Source organism: Rattus norvegicus, chromosome 4 (genome assembly GCF_021556685.1).
Source record: "Rattus norvegicus strain SHRSP/BbbUtx chromosome 4, alternate assembly SHRSP_T2T, whole genome shotgun sequence".
NCBI classification, from domain to species: Eukaryota; Metazoa; Chordata; class Mammalia; order Rodentia; family Muridae; genus Rattus; species Rattus norvegicus.
Window position 1 is genome coordinate 68,783,673 of NC_141537.1, and position 18,891 is coordinate 68,802,563.

The window sequence follows — 18,891 nt, forward strand, 5'->3', positions numbered from 1 at the left end:
AGTAAAAAGGGCAATACGCAGGCGCCTGGTAACGTCCCTACTCAAAGGGACACGTACGTTTTGGTACGTCATCTGGCATAATTGGCAGCGACCAGTCAGAGAGTGACATGTCCTAGGCGAGGATAGTTTCCTATATAAGGGACGGTTATTCCTCACTCTCCGTCTCCGCATTGTAAGCTTATGCTCTCCCTCTCAAGACGCATTAAAGCTTTTCTGTAGTAGGATCCTGTGTGTGCCGCGTCGTTCCTGCTGGCGAGACGTAGCGCGGGACAATAACTTATATAGTCGGGGGAAGGGGTGTAGCTCAGTGGTAATGTGTGAGGCCCTGGGTTCTACCTGTAGCATTGGAAAGAAGAGATGGTTTGGACAATTTATATCTCTATTAGTGAATACTCTTGGCTTCTCTTCCATTTATCAGTGCCACCCCTCACGTTCTGGATCCCATGCTGTCTGGTTCAGTAGCCCCCAGCCACAGGAGGCTGCTAAGCACTTAAAATGTGGCCAGGCTAGTGGAGATATGCTGGACCCGATGCTGGACTCTAAAGTCCCAGTAAGCAAAAGTGTGATATCACACTCACAAATCTAATACTAATTATTTACTACAATTATATTTCAGATCTGTTGCTTTAAATGAAATACATTATTAAAAATTAACCTCACCTGTTGCTTTTGCTTTACTTGTTTTAATGTTGCCAGTAGGACAGCTTAACCTCCTCATCTGGCTTCTGGGGGCTTCTTGGCCTGGGTGAAGGAGGGATCTGTATCTGGGGGTGGGGTTAAAGTTTGTGTATCTGTGTCCTTGAGGTTTGTGCATGTTGCTGCTATCTATACAATTTTTTTTAATTAAAGATAAAAACAAAGAGAGCTGGAGATGACTCTGTGGCCAAGAGAACTTGCTGCTCTTGAAGAATTCAAGTCACCCACACCCACCCAACACCCACATCAAACGGTTCACAACCGCTGGTGACTCTAGCTCCCCGGGAGCTGACACACTCTTCTGACCTCTGCAGGTACTCATATGCACATGTGCAAACACACATACTCAAACATACAATAGTATACATATACAAAAATGAACACTTTAGTAAGTAAATAAAGAGCATCCTGATACAGTCAAAGGAGAGATGAACAAGGGACAAGGGACTGAAAAATAGCCATGTGACAGCTCATAGCTATGATCCCAGCCTTCTGGGGGCTGAGGCCATGAGTTTCAGAATAACCTCTCAACTACAGATTGAGAACTGGTCTCAAAAAAACCAAAACAGAAGGCTGGAGAGATGGATCAGTGGTTAAGAGCTCTTGCTGATCTTCAGAAAGATCTGACTTCAGGATCTGAGTTTGATTCCCAGCACTGACTTTATGGGGGATTTTAGGCATTCTAGGGTACTGTGCATGCATCCGTGCATGTACACACACACACACACACACACACACACTTTAAAATAATAAAAGTAAACAAGCAAGTCGGTAAAGGGGCTTGGTAGTAAGCTTGAAAACCTGAGTTCAGTCTCCAGAACCTGCATAACAGGAGAAAAACAACTTGTTCAATCCTCTGACATCCACACAGATGCCATGACACAAGAGCCCTCCTCCTAATCTGAAAAATATACAAACAGACTTTATTTTACACATACACAAATCCAGGTCCCATAGTGGTATATGCTTGTAGGATAGCGGAGATAGGAGAAAAAGAAGGAGAAGGAGGAAAAGGAGGAGGGAGAGAAGGAAGAGAAGGAAGAGGAGGAGAAGGAGGAGAGGAGGAGGAGAAGGAGGAAGATGGGGAGGAGGAAGAGGGAGAGAAGGAAGAGAAGGAGAAGGAGGAAGAGGAGGAGGAGGAGGAAAAAGAGGAGGAGGAGGAGAAGAAGAAGAGGAAGAAGAAGAAGAAAAAAAAAGAAGCAGCAGCAGCAGCAGCAGCAGCAGCAGCAGCATGTGGCTTAGTTGGTAGAATACTTGTCTAGCATGCATGAAGCCATGGGTTCAATCCTCAGTGCCATATAAACTTAACTCCAACTTATAAAGCCAGCGCTCAGGAAGTATAGTTGGGAGGATCAGCACAATGTCACCCTTGGGTATGAACACAGCAGTTGAAGGCCACCCTAGGCTCCAGAAAACCTAGAAGGAGGAAGAGTGGAAGAGGAAGGGATTGGGAGATGCAGACATGAGTTAAGACTTCTTCCCTCTGGACAGATACTGGCTGAGATGGTGAAATATCTGTTAGTAACAAGCCAGTGTCTTCTTGGTTCAGGCATCATACACTCATTGCCATACTGAGCTAGGACCACTTAAATACTCTGCTAAAGCCCCATGTGGGTTATATCAGGGAGTAATAAAGGAAAGCATCTCTGTGGGTGGTCAGCTCATAGAACTGTCACCCCAAGCTGAGGTCAGGCTGGCAATACAAAGTCCTGGAGGCTTTGGCTGTCACCAGAACCCTAATGAGGGACTCAGTGAGGGAAGAGGATGCTGGTGATTATGGGATGTGTCCTCTGAGGCTGCTGACAGGCACAGGCCTTCTGTTCTTTAGGGCCCATCAGAAGAGTTACAAGCAGCACAAGACAAGCAAGCAGGCTGCCTCTAAGGCCTTGACAGTCTGGAAGACTGCCATAGAGTAAGGATCAACCTCACAGATGAAAGGTTGACTTTCCCATCGTGATTCTCCTTAGACCAAATACTGGAGAAAGGGAGTTTCTGCCATGTTCTTTCCCATTTAGCTCCTGAGTGAACAACATGAAGACAACAGAATTTATTAACAAGCTACAAATCTAAACTGGGCAAGTTCTAAGGCTATTATAACCTGGCTAGGCTATCAATAACCAGATAAATGCTCCATTACTTGCCAACTGAGTCTTGCTCTATTACATGGATGTCCTCAATGTGAGCATCTTTTGGCCATGTGCTCATCATGTGTCCATCTTGCCTCATGGGGACCTGCTTCTTCCCTTACCTTTTCTTCTCCACATGGGCCCTGTCTGGTTTCCAGACCTCATACAAGAGACTAAGGTGCATATTTTACATATCAAAAGTAGACCTGGGCTGGAGAGTTGGCTCAGCGGTTAAGAGCACTGACTGCTCTTCCAGAGGCCCTGAGTTCAATTCCCAGCAACCACATGGTGGCTCACAACCATCTGTAGTGAGGTCTGATGCCCTCTTCTGGTGTGTCTGAAGACAGCTACAGTGCACTTATATAAATAAAGTAAATCTTTAAAAAAAATATTTAAGAAAAAAAAAAAAAGTAGACCTGGCCTCCAGCTTCTCCCAGTCCCTACCTGGCATACCCTGCCCCCTACCCTGAACTTTCCAGCCCAGGGGCTAGGCTGCTCTTCCCCCAGAGGTTCTTCCCTGTATAATCCAGACATTTGGTCTCTCCCTCTCTCTCTCTAAACCCCCTTTCCTCTCTCTCCCTTCCCATGGCAACTTCCATGGCCTCCTTCCTTGGGGCCAGTGAACTCATCTGCCTGAGACCAGCTTCCCAATAAACCTTCATTTAACATAATTTAATCTGGTTTAAATTGGCTCATTTCCCTGGCGGGAAAAATAATATATCAGTCCCTACCTGAAACACCCTTATTGGATTTCACATGCTGTCTTCCTCTCCCGCCCAGGCACAGGCTTTGGTCATTTATTAATGAATCAAAGATTATTGAGGAACATTCTTTACAGCACATTGGTCAACACAATGCCCGTGTCCAGAGTGCAACCTGATCTTAGGGCACAGAAGTTGGCATCTGAGTACACAGTGCACAAGACCAACCCCAACAGCCAGCTTCAGTGTATTGCTGGGGATTTCAAGCAATGAGCTTATGGAAATCTGACAGGTGTTTATCCACCGGGACCTCAAGGGTTGCCACAGTAATAGCTAGATATTGAGCTTGATAATGCATCACGTGCTTATTCATTCAGTCCTTAAAACAGCCCTCAAAGCTTAACGCTATCCCGCTGGATAGATGAGAAAAACCAAGGTACAGAGAAAGTGCCCCTTTCAGGTCCCACAAGTGAGCCAAGACTCAAACACACACCCACTGAGTCTAAAAAATAATGTGCCACTTCTCCCTTGGACTAGTGAAGTCGCCCCTGCAACACTGCCAGAGAACACCTCACCCCTACCTCACCCTGTGGGCCTCGTGTGACTGTACCGGAACGCAGTTCTACTGTGGCGATAGAGGCCGGAAGGATGGCCACTGGGTGAGTAGAACATCTAGCTAAACCCAGAGGTCACACTTCTGACCTCTGCCCTGCCCAGCACACAGTGCCATCGTTAGGTTGCCGTTGCCATTTCCCTGTCTGTGGGAGATGAACTGCCAGGCACGGGCTGTCGCAAAGCAAAGGAGACTAGCTGGACAGACGCGAGTTTGCAAAGGCTGGTTGGGGTGCCTTTGTGTCGGAGGGTCTATCCCCAAGGAAACAGGCTTCGCTGCCATGTACTACTCTAGGATCCTAGGAAAGCTAGCGAAGAAAACAGCCTTTTGGGCTCTCAGATGGAAAGAGATGTCGGATGTGGGGAAAGATGAGCTTTATGAACCAGAATCCCGAGAGCATCCTGGCGGGGCAAGGAGGCTGTGCCATCAAGTCAAACCTACATCCATCACCGTCTATGGGCTCCAGTAGTCAGGACCCTGCACCTCAAGATCCCAGGGAGTCTATAAGCTTTGCTAACTTACACAAAGGCACTCGGGGCCAAGCTGTGTCTGCTTAGAGGAAGGACCCTAATTCGCACAGGTTCTGATGGGCCCAGAGGGCCCCCGAGACACACTTCCCAACCCCCACTCTGTTTTATTGCCATCTTCTTGGCTTTTCTGTCACTGGGGGTACAGGTGAGATTCAGGGGACCCAGAAATGCCTGGATTCAACTGTGGCTCTTCTACTCTGTCCTCACATAGAGGACAAAAGCAAACGGCCCACAGTGTAAAGTGACATTTCAGGCTGAATTCTGTGCTAGACAAACAACTGAGGCTGGGAATTCTGGGAACCAGAGCCTCACCCGCTCACACCCACCAGCAACTGTCCCGTAAGGAGGAAAAGGGAGGGCAATTAGGCCAGAACTGGGCTGTTTCCTGTCCCCAGAGCTGGAAAGGAGCCAGAAGAGCCAAGTCCAACCACCTCTAGAGGCAGGAAGTAGGAGGCCAGTCCACACTGGGGCCCCAGATCAAGACCTTAACAGCTGTTCCTGGGACGGAAGCCAACCCAGGTTGGGGTGTGGTGAGCCTCCTGCCCCTCCAGGAACAAAATTTCATTTAATCCCTGTTCTTGCCTTGTTTACAGAGAAGGAAAGGGAAACACACGCTAAATAAGGATCAGAACCAGGTCAAGGTCACTCAGCTGGTGAAGAGCAGAGCTGGCTTGAATCTTGGTAGACCCTGGGACCTCTGCACAGGCTCGTCCTGGGGATCGATGGTACCTCACAGACAGTCCCTCTCCTGGAACTGCCCTGCCTGAGAGGAGGTGCCAAGGATAAGGTTGGTCCCCTCCTGGGGCCAAATCATCTGTGTGGTCTTGAGACTGAGGAACAAGGGAGCAAAGACCTAGCTAGCCTTTACCTCAAGACCAGCTGCTGCACTGACTTCAGTGAAAAGGCTTTGTGTTGTTGATTATCATCATCATCATCATCATCATCATCATCATCATCATCATCATCATTGTTTGGGAGTTTTTCCTTTCTTTATACCATCTCATACTGTAACCTGGCAGGCATTAAACCCACAATAATCCTCCTGCATCAGCCTTCAGAGAACTAGGAATCCAGGCTTGAGCCACCATGCTGCCAAGGCCTCAACTTTTGTCCTGATTGCTTTTCTGTTTTCTTCTCTTTTCTTTTTTTTTAAGTGTAAAATTCTGGCTGCTCATAGCTAGCCCTTTAATCCCAGCAAGGGCAGATGCATCTCTATGAGTTCTAGGCTAATCAAGGCTCTGCAGTGAAAGCCTGCCTAAAAATAAATAAAATTAATTTTAAATATATGTACAGGGGTTGGGGATTTAGCCCAGTGGTAGAGCACTTGCCTAGCAAGCACAAGGCCCTGGGTTTGGTCCTCAGCTCCAGAGGAAAAAAAAAAAAAGACATATGTACAAATAAAATACTTCAAAAATGTTTGTGTCACCCTTGCACAGGGGCCATGCTAATCTTCTCTGTATTATTCTAATTTTAGTATACGTGTTGCCAAATTGAGCACCACAACTGCATTTCCTTGCAGCCTCTCCCTCAGCCTCATCCTGTTTCCCTGCCTTAGCCTCCTTCTTAGCTATTACCAACCCAGCCCTTTCTACAATCAGCTTTCTGCACCCAATTCTCTCTCCCCTGCTTGGCTTTGTGGGCATCCTTCCTAGAAGGTTCCACAAGCCCATCTTTGTGCAGTCCTGCCTACACTTCATATTAGCTAGGGCAGAACAGTCAAGACTCCAAAATGGATCAAGAAGGCCTCTAGGATTAGCATCAGTCAGAAGTCCTGCCTTTCCAAAGCCAGCGAGTGGGGGAGGGGGAGGGAAAGGGCAGAGGATGGGGGAGAGCAGGCCTCTGCATCAAGTATCATCTGGAGACGTGGGGGTCAGCCAGTCCGGGAGAAATGAGCAAGGAGGTACAGCACCCCCTGCTAAAGAAACCCAGAGGAGAAGTGTAGTGGGACCCGGGCTTTGCACTTCCTCTGTCTTGACTTCCTGTGGCTGGAGACTATTTGCAGCTTGTGGAGTTGATGCCTAGGTTTTAAGACAGGAAAGACAAGAAAAACTAATTCCTCACTCCACAGTCTGGCTGAAGTCTTTAACTAGTTGATAGTCAAGAATTCCAGCTATCAGGTTTGGTGGTCCATGCCTCTAATCCCAGCACTCTGGAGGCAGAAGCAGGTAGATCTCTGTGTGTTCAAGGCTAGCCTGATCTACAAAGAGAGTTCCAGGACAGACCTGTCTACACAGAGAAACCCTGTCCAAAAAACAAAACAGCTTCCTGCAGTATTTATTATATTGTTACCACCAGCAGAGGAAGTATTTCTTTTATATAGAAATATTTTCAGAAAGAATGTTAGAACAGCAATAAGCCTGGCTTAAGGCCTGCGTTTATATGACCTAAGCTAGGGCCTTATCCTCTTCTAGAATTTTCTCCAGAATCCCACATACAGAACATCATATTACATTATATTACATTATATTATATTATATTATATTATATTATATTATACTATATTATGCTGGCAAAATGGCTCAGTGAGTAAAGGTGCCAACCCAAGTTCCATCACCTGGACTGACATGGGTAGAAAGACAGAATCAACTCCTTTAAGTTGACCTCTGACCTCCTCATGCATGTGCACACACAGTCATTTTCAAAAATGCCATTAAGTAACTTTTTCACAGTGGTGCTTCCTACACCTTGCCTTCTTGTCTGGTGAAATCCTGCCTGGCATGCCTATGTCCATCCTGAGATCTCATTTAAATTTCTTAGCAAACTTTGTAACAACTTTAGAAACAACCAGAATCCTCATGTAACTATTAGAAAGACAACTGGACTCTAGCCTTTGTTCTAAGCACCTCTCTGTGAACCTCTGCTCTCAAGGATGTCTAAAATGTTTTATAAAGAGTCTGGGGAAATGGGTCAGTACTTAAGAACACATACTCCATGTAGGATGATGTCACAGGTGAGGCAGGTACAGGATAGAAGGAGGCCTGTCATTGGAGGAGAAGGAAGGATGGGTGGGAGAGAAGTTTGAAGGAAGAGGAGGAGTCTAAGCGAGAGAGGAGGAGAAGAGGAGACGGAGAGAGGGGAGAGGCCATGGCAGGTGATGTTAAGATTCTGCTCTGTGTATTTACAGGTTGTTATTAATGTTCTCAAGGGATGGATGGTACTGGGCTTTGTATGTTTAAGTGGGCAATTATATCTTACCAATTGGATCTAAGATTATTGTGTTGTGTGTTCTTTTATGTGAGGGTTTGAGTGTAGGAAAGTGTGCGGCTGGGATGTTTTCCCGCCAAGATATCTAGCAGATATCTTGGGCACCGAGGTGTAGACCTAGCAAGGTAAAAGACAATTATACATTTTTATTTTTATATTTTTACAACAACTCCACCTGCAGCAGATTGGAGTTCCAACACACACACTATACCCCAGGTCAAGCAACTCCCAACTGCCTGGAATCCACTTCCAGGAGATCTGCTGCCTCTGGCATCTGCACACATGTGCACCTACTCACCCACCCATAAACACATAACTAAAAAGGAAATACACGGGTTTTAAAAAAATGCTTTTTAATGGCTGGGCATTGCTGGCACATAACCCTAGTCTCAGTGCTCAGGAAGCAGAGGAAGGCAGATCTGTGAGTTCGAGAACAGTGTGGTCTATAGAACTAGTTCTAGGACAGTCATGGCTATCTCAGAAAAATATATCTATCTCTTTCTCTCTGTCTGTCTGTCTATGCTTTTTAATAAACTCTGTAGAGAATGGTGACAAGCACCTTTACTCCTAGCACTCAGGAAGCAGAAACAGGTAATTGCTGTGAGCCCCAGACCAGCCAGGGCACAATGAGAGAGTTCCAGAACAGACCTGTCTACACAGAGAAAACCAAACAACAAACTCAATGCCAACTGTGATGCCGTGGCTGTAGCCCAGTTAGCAGAGTGCTTGCCTAGAATTTACAAAGTCCTGGGTTTGAGCCCTACACCCCATAAAACCAGACATGATGGTACAGGCTTGTGATCCCAGCACTTGAGAGGGAGAGGCAGGAGGAGCAGAGTCCAGGTTATCCTCTGATACATAGCAAGTTTGAGGATAGCCTGGGCTACATAACACCAAGTTTCAAACGAAGTAAACTCTATCTCTGCTTCTGGCCCTGTCCAACATTCTTTCCTGCTTTGATGACAAGAATTGGGTTTGAGGTCCTGGTAAGGGGGAGGAGCTCCATAAAGGGGAGAAAATGGCTGCCGCAGTTGAAAACTAATGTGAAGCTGTGTCTCCAATCCCACACCACAACTGACAGGAATGAAGTAAACAGGAGCAGTAAGCTAGTGTGGGGCCTGGGATGATGTGTGGTCGTCGTCATCGTCATCATCATTTTGTTTTTTGAGACAGAGTCTCACTTCATAGACCAGATTGGTTTCAAATTCACTGAGATCTACCTTCCTCTGCTTCCTGAATCCTGAGGTCATAGCCGCACACCACTCCACCCAGCTTTCCCTTTTGCTTTGAGACAGTCGTTTGTAACTTCACACTCACTAGATAGCTGGGCATGGCCTTGAATTCCTGATCCTTCTGCCATCACACTGGAAGATAAACTTTTTTTTCATCTTTATTAACTTGGGAATTTCTTATTTACATTTCGATTGTTATTCCCTTTCCCACTTTCCAGGCCAACATCCCCCTAATCCCTTCCCCTCCCCTTCTCTATGGGTGTTCTCCTCCCCATCCTCCCCCCATTACCTCCCTCCCCCCAACAATCACGTTCACTGGGGGGTTCAGTCTTGGCAGGACCAAGGGCTTCCCCTTCCACTGGTGCTCTTACTAGGCTATTCATTGCTACCTATGAGGTCAGAGTCCAGGGTCAGTCCATGTATAGTCTCTGGGTAGTGGCTTAGTCCCTGGAAGCTCTGGTTGGTTGGCATTGTTGTTCACATGGGGTCTCAAGCCCCTTGAAGATAAACATTTTAAAACGGCAGCCCTGTGCCCTTCAGCTGTAAGGTCTCCCTGCTGAGCGGCAGGCCGTCAGACTGGATAGACTTCTAACTTTTCAGCTCCCAGCTCCTGGCTGGTCCTCCAGACAGCTGCAGTGATCTCGGCCTCCACTGTCCTGCTGTTTGTTTCCCTTAAGCATAATAACTGGGGAGTTCTTTTCTGAGTCCATTTTTAATGATTTCATCTATGAAACTAAGAACCTGCAAAGGGAACCGGGTGTTTCCTGGGGACCCCTGTGTGTGCACACAGCAGACTCTGTCCAAAGTTATCTGCACACCCTTTAAAAACGTGGTGTTCGTTGGCCCAAAGGATAATTGGAGGGTGATTACAAGTGACTTCAATCCACAGAGGGAAGAAGGGAAGAGAGGGCCACCGACCTGTCCTTGGAAGAGGAATCGAGTCACAGTGGAGAGGAGAGGACTAAGAAACTCAGACTAGCTTCAGGCTCCAGGGAGTCCAGGCCCAGGATGGAAACACTTCTTATCAGCTGCCATCCAGGTCCCACGGTCCTTTATACGCACGCACGAACGCACGCCAGGACCTGGGCTGCAGGGACATCTGCTTCTATTTGTTTTCCCTTTTCCCTTTCCCTTAATGACACCCAGTTCACCCACCCTGTGACTCCCAGGAAGAGAGCTCACCTCACCTCAGGATTCATTTAGCCACTTCTTACTAAGCGAGGGAGAGAGAAGGAAGGAGGAGGGAAGGGGAGGCCAGAGACTTACCTTCCTAGCATTAAGACTAAACATAGCCTGAAGCTTGCTGACACCCTGAGGTCAAAGTGGAGAAATTTAAAAAAAAAAAAAAAAGAGAGAGAGAGAGAGATACAGGCAGGTAAAAAGGCTGTGCTAAGAAAAACACCAGGGGACGGGCTGTCGGGTGAACCTGAGCTGTGAGGAGAAACTTGATGACTCTTACCTTATCTTTGGGTCACACCTAGACTAATAACCTCGACTGGAAATTCCTGTTGCGGAGAGGCAGCTTCTTCTTATTGAGATAATAGGCCCTCCGTGTTGAACCTGGAACACTTTCAGACCCAGGGAGGCGGGGAGCCTTTGTGTGGATCAGAAAAGGGAGGTCTTTTCTCCAGGCGGTCACAACCTCCTGCTTGGCCAATGTCTGCTTTCCCAGCTGACTACCTGGTACATCTCCAGAGTGACTCTGACACCCCCCCACACCCTCTCACCCTACCTCCCCACCTCCACTACCCCTGCTAAGTTGTTGCTGGTCCACACTTCTGGAGTTGACAACCAAATAAATCCAGGACTACTACTCAATTCTCTTGCCCCAGAAGAGGCTTCTGGTTGATATGGAAGAAAGCTTTCCTACCACATCCCTGGCCTGATCAAGGTGGTCCTCCACGGTTGGTTATTAGCAACTTAGTACTGATTGGGCCCTGTCAACATCGGTCAAGAAGAGGGAGGGACTTATGAGCCTCCACCCTCTCTGAAGATCTATTTGCAGTTCTGGGATGCTGGGGGCAGGGCGTGACATTTTCTTTGGTATTGGAGTCATTGATAAGGTGCTCCAAATCCAACAAACAACTGGGTCTCTCACACAAGCGCGCACACACACACACACACACACACACACACACACGACAGGGAAGTAGGATAAGAACTGGTTAAAAAAAGGAATCAGCAGGAGAGAGAGAGAGAGAGAGAGAGAGAGAGAGAGAACAGGAAGTAAAGGGGTGTAGAACACCATGGAAACACAATACGCACATGTCGGAAAATGCAATGAAACCCATTGTCATGTATAACTAGTACATGCTAATAAAAATATTAAAATTGGAAATCACTGCTATGTAACCCCTGGTGACATAAACGACTTGGGCAAAAATTATTTGCTAACTTATGGAAGGTTACAGGAGAGCAAAATACGTTGACTAAAGAATTACAGAGAGACGGGGTTGGGGATTTAGAAAGGCCCTGGGTTCAGTCCCCAGCTCCGGGGGAAAAAAAAAAAAAAAAGAAAAGAAAAGAAAAGAAAAGACAATGCAGAAATTACCAAAAGAAAAAATTCTCTTTTCGGAGAGATCTGATGGGCCACACCCACACAAGTGATCAAACTGAGCATCCTTGTTAGAGCAATGGTTATATACCTCCTGGTCTGAGGCAAATCTAACACAAATCTCTACCACCTATGACATATTCCTGTCAAAGTCAGGCGGCTCTGAAGGTACCTGCACACAGGACCACACAGACTGACACATATATAACCATTTTTTAAAAATCCTTTTTAAAGAAAGATTCCTAAAAAGAGAGCCAGAAGACCAAAAAGAGTTTTAAAAAGATTTTATAAAAGATTAACACGCAATCATGGCACACGACTTCGATTCCAGCACTCTGGAGGCAGACGCAGGCTTCTCTCTATGAATTTGAGACTAGTCTGGTCTACAGAGCACATTTTAGGACAGCCAAGGCCACACAGAGAAGTTCTGTCTCAAAAACCTAAATTAAGGGGTTGGGGATTTAGCTCAGTGGTAGAGCGCTTGCCTAGCAAGCACAAGGCCCTGGGTTCGGTCCCCAGATCTGAAAAAAAGAAAAGAAAAAAAAAATTTAACTAAGCCTCCTAATGTAAATTCTAGTTCACAGGACAGGGGACATAGACAAATAGGCTAGGTTATACCAATAAAGCAGGCCAAAATGTTTGCAATGAAGTCTGATGACCTGGAAAAAGAGAACCAAAGCTCTCCACAAAGTTGTTGACCTCTACACATGCAGGTAGGTGCTCATGTGGCCTCCCCCATTAATCACACACACACACACACACACACACACACACACACACAAATAACATTTTTAGTTATATCAATAAAAATATCTAAAGGGCCAGTTCACAGTGTGTAATATACAATCAAAAAAAATCAACTTGCAAGAAAGACATTCCTTAGCCAGTGTGGTGGGTCACATCTGTAATCCCAGCACTCAGAAAGCTGAGGCAGGATCATTGTTGTGAGTTCCAGCCCACCTTGGGCTACAGAGTAATACCTATCTTTAAAAACAAAAACACAACACCTTCACTTTAACCAAACATTAATCCCTGCTTCACCCACCTCTGAGATAGGGTCTCACTATGTAGTCTTGGCTGGCCTGGAGCTCTCTATGTAAATCAGGCTGACTTTGAACTCACAGAGATCTACTTGCCTCTGCCTCCGGGGTGCTGGGACTAAGGACGTTGTGTCATCATGACCAGCTAAATTCTCTTCTCAACCAGACCTAGACCTTGGCCTTCATCCTCTTCTTGGCAATCTCAGCCTAGTGGGTAGGTTATTTCCTGCTGACAAACTAGGACAATTTAAAACAAATTAGATCAAGTGTAGGTTGATTGTGAAGCTGCTCTTGGGCAAGTTTACTGATGCCAGGGACTGAGGCCAGGGAAGTCACCAGGGGGAGAGAGGGTAGAGAGAGAAGAGAGAGAAGGAAAAGAGAGTGAGAAGACCAAAATGTCAGGATTATCTAGGCAAGAGCCTTTGGGGGAAGGGCAGCCCAGCCCCTGGGCTGGGAAGTTCAGGGTTGCGGGCAGGGTATGCCAGGTAGGTACTGAGGGATGCTGGGAGAATCTGGAGACCTGGTCTGCTTTGATGTGTGAAATACACACACCCCTGTCCCTTGTCCTGGGGTTTGAAACCAAACGATAGTATCAGTACAGGTCTCCTCTTGACCCTTCATATCTGATTGAGTTCCTGACACACTGCCATCAATGACTAAACTCTGAACAGATCAGTGAGAACTCTGCTCAGCCAGTTCAGCACGTAATCCTTGATCCCTGGTCACTAATCTTCCACCGCTGCCTACTTCATCCTGCCCTTCGGCTCTAAGTCCCTTTCCGTCCTTGTATTTATAGCCTGAGTTCCTTCCGTGTTTAAATGGCCCTATTGCCACAATCCTGGATCGTCTTCCTGTGTGACAGTAGGTTTTTCTTCTAATTCTCAGACATTAGGGGAAAAGGATGGGATTTTAAACCAGACACTATGCTGCACACCTGTAACTCTAGAACTTTGGAGGCTGAGGCAAGAGTCCAAGTTTGAGTCCAGCTTGGGTTACAAGACATTGTCAAAAGCTAACTGGGGTTTTCTTCCTTCCTTCCTTCCTTCCTTCCTTCCTTCCTTCCTTCCTTCCTTCCTTTCTTTCCTTCTTTCTCTTTTAGAAGATTTACTTATTTATGTACACAAGGACTCTGTTTGCACAAGGACTTCTGTTTTGCATGACAGAAGAGGGCATCAGGATCCCATTACAGAAGGTTGTGAGCCACCATGTGCTTGCTGGGAATTGAGCTCAGGACCTCTTGAAGAGCAGCCAGAGTTCTTAACCACTAACCATCTCCCCAGCCCTGTTATGTTTGTTTTAGTAGTGAGTTTGTTGGGTTACACTGTGTGAAGGTGTGTCTCTGTATATTCAGTTGTTACTTTTGTACCCGCAGGGAGTAAAATATCTGCAGTATCTTGGTATTGTTATTTCCCCATGGGCAGTCTATTTTGTAAATACTCGTTCTTCCTTACCTGCCTAAGACAATCTAGAGTTGTATCTGATTGGCTGTTATAAAGAGAGGGTGGCCAATAGCTGGGCAGGCACTTCCCGGCCAAGAGAGGTAGGCTGGGAGAAGAAACAGCTTCGGAAGTCAGCCAGAGGACGGAGAGAACAGACCAGAGCAGAGCAGAGAGGTGGAGCTAGCCCGCCAGGACATAGTGCCAGGATTAGTTGGGTTAGAGTAGCTGGGGACTGCTCTAGCTGAAAGGCCTAAGCTTTAAAATATTTAAAAAGCCTCTGTGTCGTTATTCATACTGCCGGCGGGTCCGAAATTGTCTCGCTATCGGGCTAGTTGGCTGAACATGGTGGTGCACATTAACCCCCGCACTTGTAAGTCAGGGGCAGTTGGATTACTGTGCGTTTCTGGCGAGCCCCGGTCTACATATGGAGTTCCAGGCCAGATTACACATTGATATCCTATCTCAATCAACTTTTTAAAAATATTTTTGGGGTTGAGGATTTAGCTCAGTGGTAGAGCTGTTGCCTAGCAAGCTCAAGGCCCTGGGTTCAGTCCTCAGCTCCAAAAAAAAAAAAAAAAAAAAAAAAAAAAATATATATATATATATATATATATATATATATATATAAAATATTAAGTTAGTTTGGTTTAAATGAAATCAGAAAGGACTTACAGCCAAAGGATGGGACAAGGAGGTCATCAGAAGAGAAATTATTAATAGAAAACATCACATGAATGAAATATTCTTTCATTAGATCTTGAATCAAAAGAAACGAGTGGGCTGATGAGAGGGCTCAATGAGTAAAGACGCTTCCGTTCTGGTCTGAAGAACTGAGTCAATCCCCAAGACCCACAAGGTGGAAGGAGGAAACATGTTCCCACAACATCATGGTACACATGCACCTTCCCCACGAACACACAGTAAATAGGTAAGGGTAACTTATAAAAAGGGGGAAAAAACAAATTTAAAGAGTGTGAGCCTATTTTTGTCTTTTGAGATAGCTCTCACACAGCACAACAGGTAAGTGGTCCTCCAACCCACTTTGTAAGCGTTGACCTGCTACTCCTCCTGTCCCTACTTCCCAAGTACTGGGACTGCAGGCATGTAGCACCATGCCCATCTTTTAAATATTATTAGTTTTTACATTTTAGGTGTGTTGGTGTGGTGTGTGTCTGTCTGTCTGCCTGTGTACCACCTGCATGCAGTACCTGCAGAGACCAGAAGAGGGTGCTCTTAACTGCTGAGCCATCATCCCAGCCGCTGCCTGACTTTCCTTTGATTCCTGTTTTCTTGGGGAACTAAAGATTAGGTCCCATGTATCTTCTTTCTGCATCCTCTCTATTGGCTTCTATTGCAATTTTTGGCTGAATCAGTCATCAGCACTTACATAGTATGACCACTCCCTGCTCAGTCTGCATTTCCTATCTGATACAAACTTTCTTTTGGTTTGTCCAGGAAAGAGATTACTGCCCCATCTGCCGTGTGTTTATCAGTGTACATGTTGCTGCTGATAATCCTGATCGTATCTAAGCCCAGCAGGCCATCCAGCTTTTTCCTTCTTTGAAAATGCCCTAGAGGCCTCCAGCCTTCAAAGAAGACTCTTTTGTCTTCCTGCTTCCTGCATTTTAATTCATTTATTCCTTCATTCTCAGGGAATATATCATGCAATAGTCACCAAAAAAAGACTGCTCTGTGAGATAAAAGTGTGAAATCTGCTGTGATGGTGGTGTACACCTTTAATACCAGCACCTGGGAGACAGAGGCAGGTGGGTCTCTGAGTTCAAGGCCAGCCTGGTCTACAGAGTGAGTTCCAGGACAGCCTAAGCTAGGCAGAAAACAAAAAAGTTTGAAACCTTACATTTCTGATAAAAAGCCTTTCGCTACCTTCACTCATGTATGTGCTTTGGCTGTGGGTAGATCAGGGCCCACACGATGTAAGAACTCTACCCAGAATGGTCACCTGCAATCCCGTTTGGAAAACAGTAGATCAGGAATCGAAGGCTATCTTCTGCTACACAGCGGTTTTGAGAGCAGCTGAGGCTACATAAGACCCCATATTGGAGGGCTGGAGAGATGGTTTTGCAGTTTAGAACACTTACTGCTCTTCCAGAAGAGCAAGGTTTAGTTCCCAGGAACCATCCCAGGTGACTCACAATCACCTGTAACCCCAGTTCCAGGGGACCCAACACCCTCTTCTGGTCTCTGTGGGAGCACACATGAACACTGGGCACAAACGTAACTCAAGACCCCACTCAAGAACGTACACATAAAAGAAACACAAACAGGCCAGGTGTGAAGGAGCATAGTTTTCATGCCAGCTCTTTAAGGCAGAGTCTAATGGATCTTTGTGAGTTTGGGACAGACCTGACCTACATAGCAAATTCCAGGCTAGTTGGGGTCCAGTGAGACCTGGTCTTAACACACACACACACAATCTCTCACATACACACAAAGAATTCTGAAGCGAGTCTTTACTGCATTTTTATTCATTCGGGGATGGGGCGGGGGTGTGTCAGCATGTGCACCATGGACATGCATGGAAGTCAGAGGACGACTTCCACATGTGGGTCCTAGCAACTGAAGTCAGCTTTGGTGGTAAGCACCTCCACCCTCTGAGCCAACTCACCAGTGCCAAACCATCAGTCTGGCGTTATATTCTAGCTCCCCGTGCCACAGTTAAAAGTCTAAGGTCATGCCAGTCCCTGTTCCTCTGTCAGCACATTCATTATTCATCACACAAATTTCACAACCCTAGGCCTTGTTTGAGGATTATTTTTTTTTTATTCATTGGGTAAGACTGTTAAGCCCCTTCAATCTAAAAATACACAACCTTCTTTTTAAAAACATCTTCTTGGATTATTATTTTCTACAATATGATTTCCTGCTTCCCCATTCCCTACTCTCTCTCTCTCTCTCTCTCTCTCTCTCTCTCTCTCTCTCTCTCTCTCTCTCTCTCTCTCTCTCAGACAGTGTCTCACTATGTAGCCCAGCCTGGCATGTGCTCTTGACAGACACTTCAGCCCCTTGAATGATGACATTGCAGGTCTGAGTTACCACATCTGTGTTCTATTGTCTCTTTCAAGAATTTATTTTAAAGCGTGTGTGTGTGTGTGTGTGTGTGTGTGTGTGTGTGTGTGTGTGTGTGAGTTTATGCATATGTGCGTATGTGCCCATGAAGGCCAGGAGAGGGTACGAGATTCCCTGGAGCTGATGTATTGGCACTTGTGAGCAGTTCGGTGTGGGTACTGAGAAGTGAACTCAGGTCCTCTGCAAGAGCAGTGAGCTGTTGCTCCAGCACTCCCTGCCCCATTCTCTCTTAATAGAACCATTCGATTTCCAAACCCCTCCATTTACCTCTCATTGCGTGTCATCTCCTTTCACTTGGGGGTTGGTTCCTTTTTAAACAATGCCTCACACAGTTCCAGGCTGGCCTGTATAGAGTTGAAGCTGGCCTGCAACCTGATCCCACTGCCCCCATCTCTGGAAGGCTAGATTTCCAGGATGCTCCACCTTGTTCCCTCCCCTCTCTGTCCTGATGTCCCCGCCATGCTGTAGTATTTTTCTCAACGTTACTTTCCATTAACTTGCTTAAAAGTTTAGTCTGTACTTAAACTCAACCTTCCAGGAATTCCTTGCATATTCATGTAAAATGTGGTAGCCTTGGAGATGCAGGTTCACGTTCAGGGAGGGAGAACACTCTGACTCCACTGCTCAAGGCCTGCCATGGAGAGCTCAGCACCTGACAAACACAGGGGAAACACACGTGGCCACTTGGGATCCGCCAGGCTCCATTTTGGGTCCATGCCTCCTCCAGGCCTCCCTATGGAGTTGGCCAAAGCCTCCTCAGCCTACGGCCCAGTTCCATCCCCTCCATCTGTCCCTGCTTCGCCTCTTGCTTCCAGCATCTGTCCTGCTTCTGCAGAGCACAAGCCATGACCAGACTACTCTTAACCTCCAGGGACTCTGGGAGCTACTTTACCTCTCTGAACTTATACAGGGCTGTGGGCTTTGTTTTGTTCGTTTTTCTGATGCTACCTTTTTTTGTTTGTTTGTTTGTTTGTTTTGTTTTTTGTTTTTTTTTTTTCAGAGCTGGGGACCGAACCCAGGGCCTTGCGCTTCCTAGGCAAGCGCTCTACCACTGAGCTAAATCCCCAACCCCTTTTTGTTTGTTTTTAATTGAGATAGGGACCCATGACTTTGGAGTCTCCTATTTCTGTCACCGAAGTGCTATATTCAGGTGTGCACTGCCACACCTGCTTTATTCAGTGCTGGGGACATGCTAGGCAAGTGCTCTACCAGTTAAGCTATGTCCCAGCCGCCTCCCCTTTATTTATTTTCTTTCTTTCTTTTTACACTATGTGTGGGTGTGCACCCGTGACTGCTGGTGCCCATGGAGGCTAACACAGGGGTTGGTTCCCCCAGAACTGGAGTTACAGGCGTTTGTGTGCAGGTGCTGGGAATGGATCTCAGGTCCTCTTCTAGAGCAGCAGGCTTGGAAGCTAGAGAGATAGCCCAGTGGTTTAGGGCAGCTCTGCTCTTACAGAGGAACTGGTTTTGACTCTCAGCACCTACTTGGTAACTGATAACTGCCTATGACTCCAGTCTCCAGGCTCAGATGCCCTCTTCCGATCCCCGTACTTGGCACATGCGTGGTGCATATACATACAAGCAAGCAAAACATCCATACATAGCAAATAAACGTAGGGGGATGGGGGGGCAGGAAGCATTCTTAACCACTAAGTCATCTGTATCCCCC

At 46.4% G+C, this 18,891-nt stretch overlaps 1 non-coding gene across 1 annotated transcript; it reads right to left on the reverse strand.

Annotated features, from left to right (window-relative positions):
* Window positions 1-6,057: 6,057 nt before the first annotated feature.
* Window positions 6,058-6,164, reverse strand: Rnu6-604 (RNA, U6 small nuclear 604). The gene has a single exon (XR_015687418.1). It is a non-coding gene; the product is annotated as a U6 spliceosomal RNA (small nuclear RNA).
* Window positions 6,165-18,891: the final 12,727 nt, after the last annotated feature.